The sequence below is a fragment of the Oncorhynchus gorbuscha genome, linkage group LG16, assembly GCF_021184085.1.
Source record: "Oncorhynchus gorbuscha isolate QuinsamMale2020 ecotype Even-year linkage group LG16, OgorEven_v1.0, whole genome shotgun sequence".
NCBI lineage: Eukaryota > Metazoa > Chordata > Actinopteri > Salmoniformes > Salmonidae > Oncorhynchus > Oncorhynchus gorbuscha.
The window spans coordinates 40,519,897-40,536,008 of NC_060188.1; the positions used below are offsets into that span (position 1 = coordinate 40,519,897).

At 41.9% G+C, this 16,112-nt stretch overlaps 1 protein-coding gene and 1 long non-coding RNA gene across 4 annotated transcripts in view; one reads left to right on the forward strand and one right to left on the reverse strand.

Moving 5' to 3' along the window:
• Positions 1 to 16,112, forward strand: part of LOC123998756 (glucocorticoid receptor-like) — a 97,388-nt gene that overhangs the window by 40,029 nt on the left and 41,247 nt on the right. The window lies entirely within an intron of this gene.
• Positions 8,531 to 9,626, reverse strand: LOC123998757. Its single transcript, XR_006832327.1, has 2 exons — positions 9,484 to 9,626; positions 8,531 to 8,962 (listed from the first exon to the last, which is right to left on the reverse strand). It is a non-coding gene; the product is annotated as an uncharacterized LOC123998757 (long non-coding RNA).

Consider the following 16,112-nt stretch of genomic DNA (forward strand, 5'->3'; position numbering starts at 1 on the left):
GTTTGTTTGGTTATTGTAATTTCTGTTAATGCATTAAATATATTATTATTATGATTATTACCACATTCATTTACAGTTCTCATTGTTGGCGTGGGCACGTTGTTTGCGGAGTGCACAACATAGGCTCCGTTGTGTTTTTGGCTTATACCATTCCAATTACGAGTTAATTTATTGTGTTTTGTTTGGAGCGCTGCTGTGAATGTTGAGTAAGGACGTGCACCTCATTACGTATAGAAGTTATAGAAGTAGGCAAATGTAGGCTTATAAATGTGCTCATTTGGGGATCTGGTAGTGTTTCTGATTGTTTTAACTCACCACCACTAATGAGCTGTGGAGGTTCTGAAAGTAATTTTTCCCCCACCTCAAACAGGAAGTAAACAAAGTCTGTTTTTACATCCACTGAGAATGACAATAGTTCCTCAATGTAGCCTAGCTCTCCCCCTTTCAATAACCACTTGGCTTGAAAGGGAGATAAACAATGCCATGCTCTGATCCGATGGAAACATCATAAAATATGCCTACCTGATTACTTCTTATCCCTTGCCCAAATAGCAGACCGCTATGTCAGACCGGGGGTCACTGATGCAGGAAACTGAGGATCCAGGATATTTTATACAATGTTGCAAGTCTGTTAGTACAAGCTTTGTTGCTAGACCAAATTGATAGTTGATACAATATTTAGAGTTCCTTGCAGACAGGCCACACATAGCTATTGTGATTTATTTATGTCAGGTTATTTTCTACCTGCAGGCTGAAATATTTTTTATTTGTTGGCTTTGTATGCTATTTTTACATAGTTCACAATGGCAATAGAAGTTACATTTAGATTTGTATAATTTATATATATATTTAAACAAAATAATTTCACTGCTAATCAGGGTATGCAACAAACTTTGATTTGATCTGTATTGTGTTTGCCCTTAAAAAAAATTCATTTTAGCAGACACTCTTACTCCAGAGCGATTTACACTATTGAGTGAATACATTGTTGTACTGGTTCCCTGTGGGAATTGAACCCACAACCCTAATGTTGCGCAATGCACTACCAACTGAGCTACACGGCACGGGACAGCCTTCTCTGGCAGCTGTGATTCCTGGGTTTAAACTCTAATTTTGTCCTGGGTTATCTTCCTTCCCTCCTGGATCCCGCTTGATCAAAAGGATATCTGTCCTGGGCCAGTGGAAGGTTGGAAGTTGCTTGTTGAAGTCGGAAGTTTACATACACCTTAGCCAAATGCATTTAAACTCAGTTTTACACATTTAACACATCTAATCCTACTCCACATTTAATCCTGGTTAAAAATCATTGTCTTAGGTCAGTTAGATCACCACTTTATTTTAAGATTGTGAAATGTCAGAAAAATAGCAGAGAATGATTTATGTCAGCTTTTATTTATTTCATCACACTCTCAGTGGGTCAGTATTTGGTAGCATTGCCTTTAACATTTTGGGTAGCCTTCCAGAAGCTACCCACAATAAGTTGGGTAAATTTTGACCTATTCTTCCTGACAGAGCTGGTGTAACGGAGTCAGGTTTGTAGGCCTCCTTGCTCGCACACGCTTTTTCAGTTCTGCCCACACATTTTCTATGGGGTTTAGGTCAGAGCTTTGTGATGGTTACTCCAATACCTTGACTTTGTTGCCCTTAAGCCATTTTGCCACAACTTTGGAAGTATGCTTGGTGTTATTGTCCATTTTTGAAGACCCATTTGCGACCAAGCTTCCTGACTGATGTCTAGATGTTGCTTCAATATATCCACTTAATTTTCCTACCTCATGATGTCATCTATTTTGTGAAGTACACAAGTCCCTCCTGCAGCAAAGCACCCCCACAACATGATGTGGCCACCCCTGTGCTTCATGGTTGGAATGGTGTTCTTCGGCTTGCAAGCATTTTCCCTCCAAACATCATGATGGTCATTATGGCCAAACAGTTCTATTTTGTTTCATCAGACCAGAGAACATTTCTCCAAAAAGTACTATCTTTGTCCCCATGTGCAGTTTCGAACCGTAGTCTGACTTTTTTATGGCTGTTTTGGAGCAGTGGCTTCTTCCTTGCTATGCGGCCTTTCAGGTTATGTCGATATAGGACTAGTTCTTGCTGTGGATATAGATACTTTTGTACCTGTTTCCTCCAGCATCTTCGCAAGGTCCTTTGCTATTGTTCTGGGATTAATTTGCACTTTTCGCACCAAAATACGTTCATCTCTTGGAGACAGAACGCATCTCCTTCCTGAGCGGTATGACGGCTGCGTGATCCCATGGTGTTTATACTTGCGTACTACTATTTGTACAGATGAACGTGGTGCCTTCAGGCGTTTGGAAATTGCTCCCAAGGATGAACCAGATTTGTGGCGGTCTACAATTTTCTTCTGAGGTCTTGGCTGATTTCTTTTTGATTTTCCCATGATGTCAAGCCAAGAGGCACTGAGTTTGAAGGTAGGCCTTGAAATGCATCAAGAAACATAACAATACATTTGTGGAGTGGTTGAAAAATACGTTTTAATGACTCCAACCTAAGTACAGTGGGGCAAAAAAGTATTTAGTCAGCCACCAATTGTGCAAGTTCTCCCACTTAAAAAGATGGGAGAGGCCTGTACTTTTCATCATAAGTACACCTCAAATATGACAGACAAAATTAGGGGGAAAAAATCCAGAAAATCACATTGTAGGATTTTTAATGAATTTATTTGCAAATTATGGTGGAAAATAAGTATTTGGTCAATAACAAAAGTTAATCTCAATACTTTGTTATATACCCTTTGTTGGCAATGACAGAGGTCAAGCGTTTTCTGTAAGTCTTCTCAAGGTTTTCACACACTGTTGCTGGTATTTTGGCCCATTCCTCCATGCAGATCTCCTCTAGAGCAGTGATGTTTTGGGGCTGTTGCTGGGCAACACAGACTTTCAACTCCCTCCAAAGATTTTCTATGAGGTTGAGATCTGGAGACTGGTTAGGCCACTCCAGGACCTTGAAATTCTTCTTACGAAGCTACTCCTTCGTTGCCCGGGTGGTGTGTTTGGGATCATTGTCATGCTGAAAGATCCAGCCACGTTTCATCTTCAATGCCCTTGTTGATGGAAGGAGGTTTTTACTCAAAATCTCACGATACATGGCCCCATTCATTCTTTCCTTTACACAGATCAGTCGTCCTGGTCCCTTTGCAGAAAAACAGCCCCAAAGCATGATGTTTCCACCCCCATGCTTCACAGTAGGTATGGTGTTCTTTGGATGCAACTCAGCATTCTTTGTCCTCCAAACACAACGAGTTGAGTTTTTACCAAAACGTTATATTTTGGTTTCATCTGACCATATGACATTCTCCTTCTGGATAATCCAAATGCTCTCTAGCAAACTTCAGATGGGCCTGGACATGTACTGGCTTAAGCAAGGGGACACATCTGGCACTGCAGGATTGGAGTCCCTGGCGGGGTCGTGTGTTACTGATGGTAGGCTTTGTTACTTTGGTCCCAGCTCTCTGCAGGTCATTCACTAGGTCCCCCCGTGTGGTTCTGGGATTTTTGCTCACCGTTCTTGTGATCGAGGGAGATTATCAGTGGTCTTGCATGTCTTCCATTTCCTAATAATTGCTCCCACAGTTGATTTCTTCAAACCAAGCTGCTTACCTATTGCAGATTCAGTCTTCCCAGCCTGGTGCAGGTCTACAATTTTGTTTCTGGTGTCCTTTGACAGCTCTTTGGTCTTGGCCATAGTGGAGTTTGGAGTGTGGCTGTTTGAGGTTGTGGACAGGTGTCTTTTATACTGATAACATGTTCAAACAGGTGCCATTAATACAGGTAACGAGTGGAGGACAGAGGAGCCTCTAAAAGAAGTTACAGGTCTGTGAGAGCCAGAAAACTTGCTTGTTTGTTGGTGACGAAATACTTATTTTCCACCATAATTTGCAAATAAATTCATTAAAAATCCTACAATATGATTTTCTCATTTTGTCTGTCATAGTTGAAGTGTACCTATGATAAAAATTACAGGCCTGTCTCATCTTTTTAAGTGGGAGAACTTGCACAATTTGTGGCTGACTAAATACTTTTTTGCCCCACTATATATGTAAACTTCCGACTTCAACTGTATGTTGACGACAAATTCCCAGGACAAAGAGAACTGCAACACGAACACTGATGTCTAAACCAGTGATGTTGTCCTTTATTGTCTAGTCAAGAGTCCCTTGGAAAGAGAATCCTGCCCACTATGTGACATTAGATGTCTAAACCAATACCTAATTTTATACTGGCAAACAACAGTTTAGCTTAGTTCACCCTGTGCGGACACGGCTATTGGTGATGTCCTTATTGCGGTTTAATCAGCATAATTTAGGTCACACTTCCAGGGACTGGCACAGCTGTTTGCAGTTAATCACTGTTGGTAACCTTATCAAGGTCCTTGGCCCTGTCTGCATTTTACAGTTTTATATTGAAGTCACTGAGTTCACCTGAGTGAAAGCTAACATCCGTGAGATGCTCCTCTTCCCTCGGGCAGGGCCAAAGATCTTGATCAAACTCATGCTCTATTGCCCGTCCCATAGGAAATTGAAATTATAGGTTGCAACCTTTGTCTCTCCATATCTTTCTGTACTCCAGTAAACAGGCATTCCCTCTGCACCCTGCTAACAAACTTTTATTTTGTTTTGAATCTTGGGTTTTCTCCATTGCCCCCCCAATATTTATCTCTCTCCCTCATTCAATATTTAGCACTCAAGCCATGTATTGCTCTCGCCCTCTCTTAATATCTCGCTCTCCTCCCTGTTGTGAAATCTCAGAAGAAACCCATGCAACATCCCTTACTCCACTGTGCTGCTCTTTTCAGTGGTAATGGTGGAAATGCCCCAGCAACACCTTTTCACAGTTACGTGAATGTGTGGAATGATACCTTTTAGTTTATTAGGATCCCCATGAGCTACTGTACATGCAACTACTCTTCCTGGGGTCTGTCACGTTCTGACCTTTATTTCCTTTGTTTTTGTCATTATTTAGTATGGTCAGAGTGTTATTTGGGGTGGGCAGTCTGTTTGTTTTTCTATGATTTGGGGATTTCTATGTTTCGGCCTAGTATGGTTATCAATCAGAGGTAGGTGTCATTAGTTGTCTCTGATTGAGAATCATACTTAGGTAGCCTGGGTTTCACTGTGTTTGTGGGTGTTTGTTTCCATGTCTGTGTTTTTCACCACACGGTACTGTTTTGGGGCTTAGTTCGTTCCACATTTATTGTTTTTGTATTTCAGTCGTGTTCATGTGTAGTATTTCTTATTAAAAGAACCATGGACTCTTACCACACCGCATATTGGTCCTCCGATTCTTCTCGCCTCTCCTCTTTGGAAGAAGAGGAGGAAATCCCTTACAGAAACACCCACCAACCAAGGACCAAGCGGCGTGGTAACAGACAGCGACGACAGCAACAGCAACAACAACGGCCAGCATCACAGGACTCCTGGACATGGGAGGAGATTTTGAACAGAGAAGGACCCTGGGCACAGGCTGGGGAATATCGCCGCCCCAAAGCAGAGCTGGAGGCAGCGAAAGCTGAGCGGCAGCAATAGGAGTCGGCAGCACAGCAGCGCGACAGGGCGACAGGTACGAGAGGCAGCCACAAACATTTTTTTGGGGAGACACACACGAGGTGTGGGGCTAAGCCAGGTAGCAGACCTGAGCTCACTCCTCCTGCTTATAACAGCGCGTTACTGGTCAGGCACCGTGTTATGCGGTTAAGCGCACGGTGTAGCCAGTACGTGCCCATAGCCCGGTGCGCTACAAGGCAGCCCCCCCCCCCCCCCCCGAAAGTGTCACGCGAGTGTGGGCAGCGAGCCAGGGCGTATGGTGCCTGCTCAGCGTGTCTGGTCGCCGGTACGCAGTTTCGGTCCAGGGTATCCTGCGCCGGCTCTGCGTACTGTGTCTCCGGGGCGCTGGGAGGGTGCAGTGCATCCTATGCCTGCGCTCCGCTCGTGCTGGACAAATGTGGGAGTGGAGCCAAGGGAGAGGTGCGTGTAGTAGGCACTAGATCTCCTGTGCTTACCCACAGCCCGGTTCAACCTGTGCCTGCGCTCTGGAGGGTCCGGGCTAGAGTAGTGATCCAGCCTGGGGGAGTGGTGCCAAGGCTGTGCTCCAGTGCTCCCCCACAGCCAGGTCCTTCGGGTGTCTCCTCTTAACACCAAGCCTGGAGGTCTCCCCAGCCTGGTGGGTCCTGTGGCAGCCCCACGCACCAGGCTGTCTCTGTCTCCTCCCTACAGGTGTTCCCGCCTGTCCGGCGCCGCCGGAGTCTCCCGCCTGTCCGGAGCTGCCAGGATCCGCCAGGGTCCTCAGTCAGTCCCGAGCTGCCCCTCAGTCCAGTGGGGCCATTTAGCAGGGTCGCCGTGTTTAGGAGGCCACAGAGGCGGACAATGAGGCAGAGAAAGACTGTGGTGAAGTGGGGTCCGCATCCCGTGCCAGAGCCGCCACCGCGGACAGACGCCCATCCAGACCGTCCCCTATAGGTTAAGGTTTTGCGGCTGGAGTCCGCACCTTTGGGGGGTACTGTCACGTTCTGACCTTTATTTCCTTTGTTTTTGTCATTATTTAGTATGGTCAGGGCGTGAGTTGGGGTGGGCAGTCTGTTTGTTTTTCTATGATTTGGGGATTTCTATGTTCCGGCCTAGTATGGTTCTCAATCAGAGGCAGGTGTCATTAGTTGTCTCTGATTGAGAATCATACTTAGGTAGCCTGGGTTTCACTGTTTGTTTGTGGGTGTTTGTTTCCGTGTCTGTGTTTTTCACCACACGGTACTGTTTTTGGTTTCGTTCGTTCCACATTTATTGTTTTTGTATTTCAGTCGTGTTCATGTGTAGTATTTATTATTAAAAGAACCATGGACACTTACCACGCCGCATATTGGTCCTCCGATCCTTCTCGCCTCTCCTTAAATCCCTTACAGGGTCCACATAAAACATTCAAATACATGAGAAAGTACAGAACAGTTATAGACAAGAACAACTAAAGATATTTCATTCAATTCAAAATAAAGTTGTTATATTCAAACCTCATTATGGGTTATTATGTGTAGATTGATGAGAGAGAAAAAAATTGATCATTTTTAGAATAAGGCTGTAACATAATAAAATGTGGAAGAAGTCAAGGTGTCTGAATACTTTCCCCGAAGGCATTGTATGTCTGTTTGAAGTTTTTGCAAGTGGTTACGCATTTTGAAACCAATGTTTCTTAGACTAGAAGTGAAGTATTCCAATTTCTCCTCAACCATGAAATACTATCATGCATGTTGATGTTTAGTTCTGTCTTTTCAGTTAAGGGCAAGTTGTGCTGCTTTGTTTTGAGACAGCTGTGCTTGGTTTTTAGCTGCACCTGACCATATTACTGGACAGAAATCAAGATGGGACAAGATCAGAGCCTGAACAACTTGTACAGTTTATCTTTGTATCAAAACGCAGACATTCCTCTCCCCATCTTCACACCAACTTTGTCAATAACTTTACCATGATTACTGACAATCCAATGTTACTCCTAGGAGTTCAGCTTTAGCAAGTTGTTCAATGGTCACACCCTTCATGTACAGCTTCACCTTAGGTTTAGGTCTAAGAGAATGCTTTGAACCAAATACAATGCTTTTGGTTTTTATATGTATTTAAGACCAGTTTATTGTTAATTATCCATTCTGACACTGACTGTAACTCCTTGCTAAGAGTCTGTGAGCTCACTGGCTGTAGGTTCTGATGTGTGTAGTAATCCGTCAACATAGTAATTTTAGCTTCTTTAAAGACTAGGCAAATCATTTGTAAAATGAAAAGTTAACTGCCGAAGCCAACTGCCCTGAGGGATACCACACTGTACATATCTGATGTTAGAGAAGCTTCCGTTGAAGAACTCTCTAGGTTCTATTGGATAAGTAACTCCAACCACGTAGTCATTTTTGTTGTTGAAAAATAATATTGTATTTTTGTGAGATCCCATGAGGAAGTATTTTGTATAGGTTATTGATAGGCAGTGGCGAACGAGAGTAGACTTCACTAGGGCCTGTTACTGTTATTGAAATCAGGACGCATAATAAATTGCCTGGCTGGCCCTTGTCCTTATGGACTATGGGCTAATGTTTGCTGCCCGCCCAACTAGGCTGGATAAATCAACCATTTGTAAAGAGTTTTTATTGACTTGCCCCGTGTTGTGTCATTATGTAACAGAGAAACAGCTTGGTATTTTTAGGCTATAGGCTTATATGCAGGTCTCCAAACTGCAACCATGTAATCGCATTTCGTGAACCTTTGACTTTGGCCATGGAAGTTAAAAAAATTGTATTGGATGCATTGGTTCTGCAAGTTAAAGATGGTCACCTTACTCAAAATGCCATATTTTTTATGGAGGCTAAAACCATGATTTGGTGAAACAGTAAAGTGCATTATTCTATTTGGAGATTAAACGGTATGAAAATGTCATGTCACGATTATAGTAACAATTATCACAGTTATCAGTATTATTGCTGTATTGTTAAAATGTGCTGGAAATTTTCAAAAAATACTGATATACACACACTGAAATCATTTCACCAAGTTTTTATATTGAAAACCAACAAACAAATAAAATTAGCATTACGATGCACTTTTTGTATGCATAAACATTAAAATAACAGAATTAACATTAAAGATGGCATCTGGCCATGATAAGTAAAAGTTTCCCTAGTGCAGGTTTAAATGAACACAACCACATAAACTAACACAAAATGATCAGCACTCACTTTGTAGTGAGGCACGGCAACCTTCATCAGCCTCAGAACGCCAGGCTTCTCAACAATATGAAATGGCATCATGTCCTTTGCAATGTAATATGAAAGGGCTGCAGTGAGGTCTTGAGCATTTTTTGATGTGGGTGCATAAGCAGCCTGCCTTTTTAAATGCTTGCTGGAGTGTTTGTGTCACAACTGTAGATGAGGGACCAGTAGCATCACTGGGTTTGCCTGCTGCACGCCCACTCTGTAAACAAAAGAATAGCAAATGTATTATTATTATTATTATTACTATTATTCACTTACACACACACAGTCTATCTTCTGTGTTGCATTTGAGTATATGCAATGACCCCATGCACAATTTACACAAATACAAATGAGTCTTAAGAAGACAGTGATAGTAATTGCAATGAGACCAACAATTAACATAAATACAGGAGTCGTGTATCGGACTCTATAGTGTTTCTCCTGTTGGAACACTATTCCAACCAAGTCGACGTCTGCAGGATTTTAAATGAACAAAATATGTTGGGTGGGTGACTAAAGTCCATAACGTGTTATCGTGTGCAACGGGGGAATAGAGTCTGCAGACACACGACGCATACATCAGCAGAACAACGAGTAGTGTTTTTTACAAGAGTAGGTAACACTGAAAGCTTCAGTTTACATTATTGACAAGCTATTAGCAAGTTAGACAGACAAACCATGACATTTTCCCCCTTTCCGAAGTCCCCACATCATGCATTGAGCTAAAAGTTAACTTACCTTTCATTTGCTATAAAGTAATGACTCAAGAGATGTGAAGTGTTGCCCCCTTTTGCAGTGGTTTATTTATTTTTTAATTTTTTAAATATTTTTGCATGTTCTGCAGACAGGGTGACCATTTTCGATTTAAGTTTCCCTCAGCACTCCTGTAAAACCCAAAATACGACTACACTTCAGATTTAGTCCTCTTAAAAGGCTGAAAAATCTCCTGAATGCCGTCACTGCCTCCCGCCATGTTTACACAAAACAAAACCCACGTTGCATTCTGCGCCTGCATCAGACTGTCGCTTAATTTTTGTTGATGCTGGACAGTATTTACCCGGAGTTTTTCATGATAATTATAATGATAATGAAAATTTCAAACGGTAATACTAATCGTCGGGAATTTTACTGTGGTTTATCGTGAAACCAGTAAACGTTTCATCCCTAATCCTAATGATTCCTTTAATGAATGGGCTCCTGAGTGGCGCAGCGGTCTAAGGCACTGCAAGAGGCATCACTACAGTTCCTGGTTCGAATCCAGCCTGTACCTCATCCGGCTGTGATTTTGAGTTCCATAGGGTTTGGCCCGGGGTAGGCCATCATTGTCAATAAGGATTTGTTCTTAACTTACTTGCCTAGTTAAATAAAGCAGTAAATAAAATACAAAATAAAACATGAGAGTGTGTGCCCTGCGCCTGTTTCGCTGTAGCTTGCTGCTGTGGTCAGTGAGTCACTCGCTACCTTTCTGGGTAGGAAAAAAATGCTCCTGGAGAAGTTTTCTGATTGTACAGTTCAAAATCCAAATGAGGGGAAAACGCAGCTATCATGTGTACCGCTATTGTAACAGTTGAATAGCGGTGGTTCTCTGTAGGTATACTTTTTATTTCTCAACTCTCATATTGAGCTCAATGGCAACTATTTTACCACCAGTATATTTGACATGGCTTTTAGATACAGAGCATGGGAAATGTGCATCAGCCTTTCCGATTGCACAGGTCTAATTGGGCAGTAGGCTACAACTGCAAAGTTATTTAGGAGATTCACTTTTCTGTTATTAATACATGGCTACCAGCAATGGGTATTAGATTTAGATTTAGCTAATGCATTTTGAATTTCCACCTACTCAGGTGCTGAATGAACCCCAAATAAATTGATTGCTAAATCAAATAAAATTGTATTTGTGTAGACTAACAGTGAAATGCTTCCTTCCCAACAGTGCAGAGAGAAACATTGGTGTTAGTGGACATAAAGATCTAGGCAAAGTCATCTCTATTGAACAAAATAATAATATTCTGGAGACCTATTTTAACAGTAAAATAATATTTTAACGCAAACACAAATGTAATGTTTTCTTGGCTTTGGATTTGAAAAGCCTACCCTTTGCTGTTAAATGTCAAATGAATGCATACTGTTCTGTCCATTACCTGGGGGTTACACACAGAGGATTGAGGATCCTTAATATGACACCATGTGCACAGTGTTTGCACTTTGTCATGGTTAAACATAGTCACACTGACCTACATAGCTGAGAGCTGCTTGCCTCCTCACATACTGTATTTGGAAAACATTGTCATGTCTCCTCCACTATTAGTCATAGAGACAGGCTCTGAGGAGAGAAAAACAAAAGGGAGTAAGACAATGGAGGTGCTGTATCTCATTTTCCCTCTCGCTCTATCTCCCCCTCTGTTTTCTTAATGGCACTTACATATTCGGCTTTATTACGTGTATGCTGACGGCTTTCCTTCACCACAAGACCAGATTGACCATTTGTTGGTGTCAGAATCAAATGTCATAGGCTGTGTTTACACAGGCAGACCAATTCTGATCTTTGTTCACTTATTGGTCACATCAGATCTTTCTCAGAGCGAAAAACTATTAGAATATGGGCTGTCTGTGTAAATGCAGCCATATTGACCCATCCTCAGCCCCACGATATAGTGCCCTCAAAGTATTAACACCCCTTGACTTTTACCACATTTTCTTGTTATAGCTTGAATTTAAAATGGATGAAATTGAGATTTTGAGTTTTTAGAAATTGATAAATGAATGAGAAGCTGGAACGTCTTGAGTCTAAGTATTCAACCCCTTTGTTATGGGAAGCCTTAATGAGTTCAGGAGCAAACATTTGCATAACAAGTCACATAATAAGTGCATGGACTCAATCTGTGTGCAATAATAGAGTTTAACATGATTTTTGAGTGACTATCTTATCGCTGTACCCCACACATACAATTAGGTCCCACAGTTGAGCTGTGAATTTCAGACACAGATTCAACCACAAAAACCAGTAAGGCTACCCATTAGTAGATGGGTAAAAAAAAACATACATTGAATGTCCCTTTTGAGTATGGTGCAGTTATTAATTACACTTTGGATGGTGTATCAATACACCCAGTCGCTACAAAGATACAGGCATCCTTCCTAACTTGCCAGAGAGGAAGGAACCACTCAGGGTATTTCATCATGAGGCCAATGGTGACTTTAATATTTGAGATTGTTCAAAGTAGCCACCCTTTGTCTTGGTGACAGATTTGCACACTCTTGGCATTCTCTCAACCAGCTTCATGAGGTAGTCACCTGGAATGCATTTCAATTAACAGGTGTGCCTTGTTAAAAGTTAATTTGTGGAATTTCTTTCCTTAATAATGTGTTTGAGCCAATCAGTTGTGTTGTGACAGGGTAGGGGGGGTATACAGAAGATAGCCCTATTTGGTAGCAGACCACGTCCATGTTATGGAAAGAACAGCTCAGATAAGCAAAGAGAACGACAGTCCATCATTACACGAAGGTAAGTCAGTCCGGAAAATTTCAAGAGCTTTGAATGTTTCTTTAAGTGCTGTAGCAAAAACCATCAAGCGCTATGCTGAAACTGGCTCTCATGAGGACCGCCACAGGAAAGGAACGTGCAGAGTTACCTATTCTGCAGAGGATAAATTCATTACAGTTAACTGCACCTCAGATTGCAGCCCATATGAATGCTTCAGAGTTCAAGTAGCAGACACATCTCAACTTAATCTTTTCATAGGAGACTGCGTGAATCAGGCCTTCATGGTCGAATTGCTGCAAAGAAACCACTACTAATGAACACCAATAAGAAGAAGACACTTGCTTTGGCCAAGAAACACGAGCAATGGACATTAGACCATTGAGATTTTTGGTTCCAACCGCCGTGATTTTGTGAGACGTAGAGTAGGTGAACAGATGATTTCCGCATGTGTGGTTCCCACCGTGAAGCATGGAGGAGGAGGTGTGAGGGGGTGCTTTGCTGGTGACACTGTGATTTATTTAGAATTCAAGGCACACTTAACCTGTCACAATCACTCGACCTCAACCAAATTGAGATGGTTTGGGATGAGTTGGACCGCAGAGTGAAGGAGAAGCAGCCAACAAGTGCTCAGCATATGCGGGATCTCCTTCAAGACTGTTGGCTATGGAATCTTGACCTGGTCACCGGACGTGCTACCTGTCCCAGACCTATTATTTGACCATGCTGGTCATTTATGAACATTTTATCATCTTGGCCATGTTCTGTTATAATCTCCACCCGGCACAGCCACCCCTCATAGCCTGGTTCCTCTCTAGGTTTCTTCCTAGGTTTTGGCCTTTCTAGGGAGTTTTTCCTAGCCAACGTGCTTCAACACCTGCATTGCTTGCTGTTTGGGATTTTAGGCTGGGTTTCTGTACAGCACTTTGACATATCAGCTGATGTACGAAGGGCTATATAAATACATTTGATTTGATTTTGGAAAAGCATTCTAGGTTAAGTTGGTTGAGAGAATGCCAAAGAGTGTGCAAAGCTGTCATCATGGTAAAGGGTGGCTACATTGAAGAATCTAAAATGTATTTGGATTTGTTTAACAGTTTTTTGGTTACTACATGATTCCGTATGTGTTATTTAATTGTTTTGATGTTTTCACTATTATTCTACAATGTAGAAAATGTTACAAATAAAGAAAATCCCTTGAATGAATAGGTGTGTCCAAACTTTTGACTGGTACGAAATATAAAGGAGAATTCTGTTTTCATTTAGAAAAATATTTAGAAAAATAAACATTTTGACTTTGTCATTATGGGCTATTGTTTGTAGATGGGTGAGGGGGAAAAATACATTTAATCTATTTTGAATTCCAGCTGTAGCACAACCATTTGGAATAAATCAAGGATTATGAATACTTTCTGAAGGCACTGTAAGTACTGCAGCACAACCTTTTAAGTATCATATTTTGCCTTTGCCTTGACTCTCTCCCCTTTCTCGCTATCTTCATCTCTCCCTCTCTGTTTTGGGAATGTTTTGTATTGCAAACTTTTGTGCTTATGCAATTTAGTTTTTGCTTAAACTGAAGGATGTTTATATCATGAGATTTGTATGTTTATTTTTTATGTAATAATGTATATTGCACTCTTTTCTTCTCTCCTATATGTCTTAAAATGGGCTACTCCTCTCCCCTGCTTTAGGCAGCAAGTAGTACAGTCTTAACTACAATGTAATAACAAATAATAGTTACACACAATTGGCAACTATTTTTAATCGTCAACACAACTAGTGATAAATCTTTTACAACTTGCTTTGAGTCAAACAAAAGCATAAAGTCTGGCCTGTGGTGTTTTCTGTCTCCGGTCACATACGATAAAGCAGAAGTTTCCATCGACCATGGCTAAAGCATTAATGTGCTAAATGGAAGGTAATCGCATAAGGGCAACAGGGAAATGGCGCTTTGTGCTCTGGAGCACGCGTCATCCGTCTGCTTTAGCACATAAGAGGTGTCAGGAGCAAATTTAATCTGGGGGAGCAAAGCAAGGTCCCCAGCACTGAAGACATGAACATCTTTTATCACTGGACGCAGGCAATAAACAGCTCCATTACAGGATACCCTCACTTAGGATGCATCCCAAATGGCACCATATGTCCTATGTAGTGCACTACTTTTAACCAGCGCACATAGGACTCTGGTCAAAATAGTGCACTATATAGGGAAGGGAATAGGGTTCCATTTGGGAAACGACCTAGGACTACTGTTACCTAACAGTCTCTGACTGAGGTAGGCCAGACATCCCTCACATTAGAATGTTCTGCAAAATATGAGTGTGCTTGAAAAGGAGACTGCTGTTGATCTACTGCAGGGGCAGAAGTGACAGATTGAAAAGGACCGGTATGCTCCCGGACGGTGCCCTTGGCATCCCTCCACATGCTGCATGCTTTCCTGGAGATATTTGTCCTCATGTTGATTCTCTAAAATGGGAGCAGGAGCCATTTTGTGAGCAGATTCTCCTGTTTCTGGCTCTTGGCCTGCCCTTTCATGCCTCACCTCTCTCTCCCCAGTCCATCTGGCAATCTTCACTTGCATTTTGCCCCTCCTTGCTTTACTACTGTAAAATAGCTAGTCTCAAATAAGACATTCGATTGGGCTGTAGCACTTTAATTGATTCCCTGCTTAGCATTCTGGTACAAATATATTTTAGGGTCTTGAAATATGTTGTTTACCCCTTGTGAAAAGGCCAATTAATCTAAAAGATGGAGCTGTTCCAGAGCTATCTTAGTTTCTCAATGAAAGTTCCGTCTTTCATTGGCAGTGTCAGTGGAAATTGTGGGTAATGAGAAACATGGCATGGTTTTAGGACTGGGAATTGCCAGGGACCTAACGATACGTTAGTATCACGATACTTAGGTGTTGATTCGATATTGCGATTGGGTTTTTCAAGCTCAACAGTTTCCCGTGTGTATCAAGAATGGTCCACCACCTAAAGGACATCTAGCCTACTTGACACAACTGTGGGATGCATTGGAGTGTCAACATGGGCCAGCATCCCTTTGGAACGATTTTCGAGTCCATGCCCCCTAAAATTGTGGGTGGGGGTTATACTCAGTGGGTATGATGCAGAGAGACTAGAGAGAGCAAGAAAACAAATGTATCAGTGAGAGAAATAAGTGCTAAAAACATGTGGGCTCTCTATTTAAAAAGATGGAGAAGAAGCTGTAGGAGGAAAGTTTGTGCGTAGGTACAGCCGACTAGTGCTAGCCAATGTTACCTACCTTTCAAAAATATATATATAGTTATCGTTTTCACAAATGGATACTTGGAGTTAAATATCAATATAATATTGTCCGAAAATAATATTGTGATTATGTAACTATCGATCCCCCCCCCCCCCACTACATAGGTGCTTTGATAGTAACCCTTTATTAGTTAACGGGCAAAGTCACACACACACCACGTTCAACCCTGGAGGAAGATGAAGTGCTTTCAATAGTCTGTCGCTGTTGGTCACTATTGTTTACCAGTTTTCAAATCCAGCTTCAGGCAGAAACACCTCTGAAATGGGTTGATATGGTGAATCTGTAGGCTAGATTTAGTTTTTAGTCCCTATCTTTACAATAGCCTAGTAGACCAATGGCCGTTAATGTTGTGTTAAAAATCCCCACTCAGCCCAGTCTGGCTTCATGAATGCATCACATGAGTTAGCAAACAAGAGAAGCTTTATAATGCTCAGAAGGTTCCTCTCCAGTGACCAAAGGCCCCTTTAATTCACAGGGCAGTGCAACACAGAGATATGTATGTGTCTGGCTGTCTTTAAGTAGATGAATTGGATTATCCCATGATTTGCCTGACCTCCTTTATACTCGCTGCTTGTAGTGGGACGGGATTGGC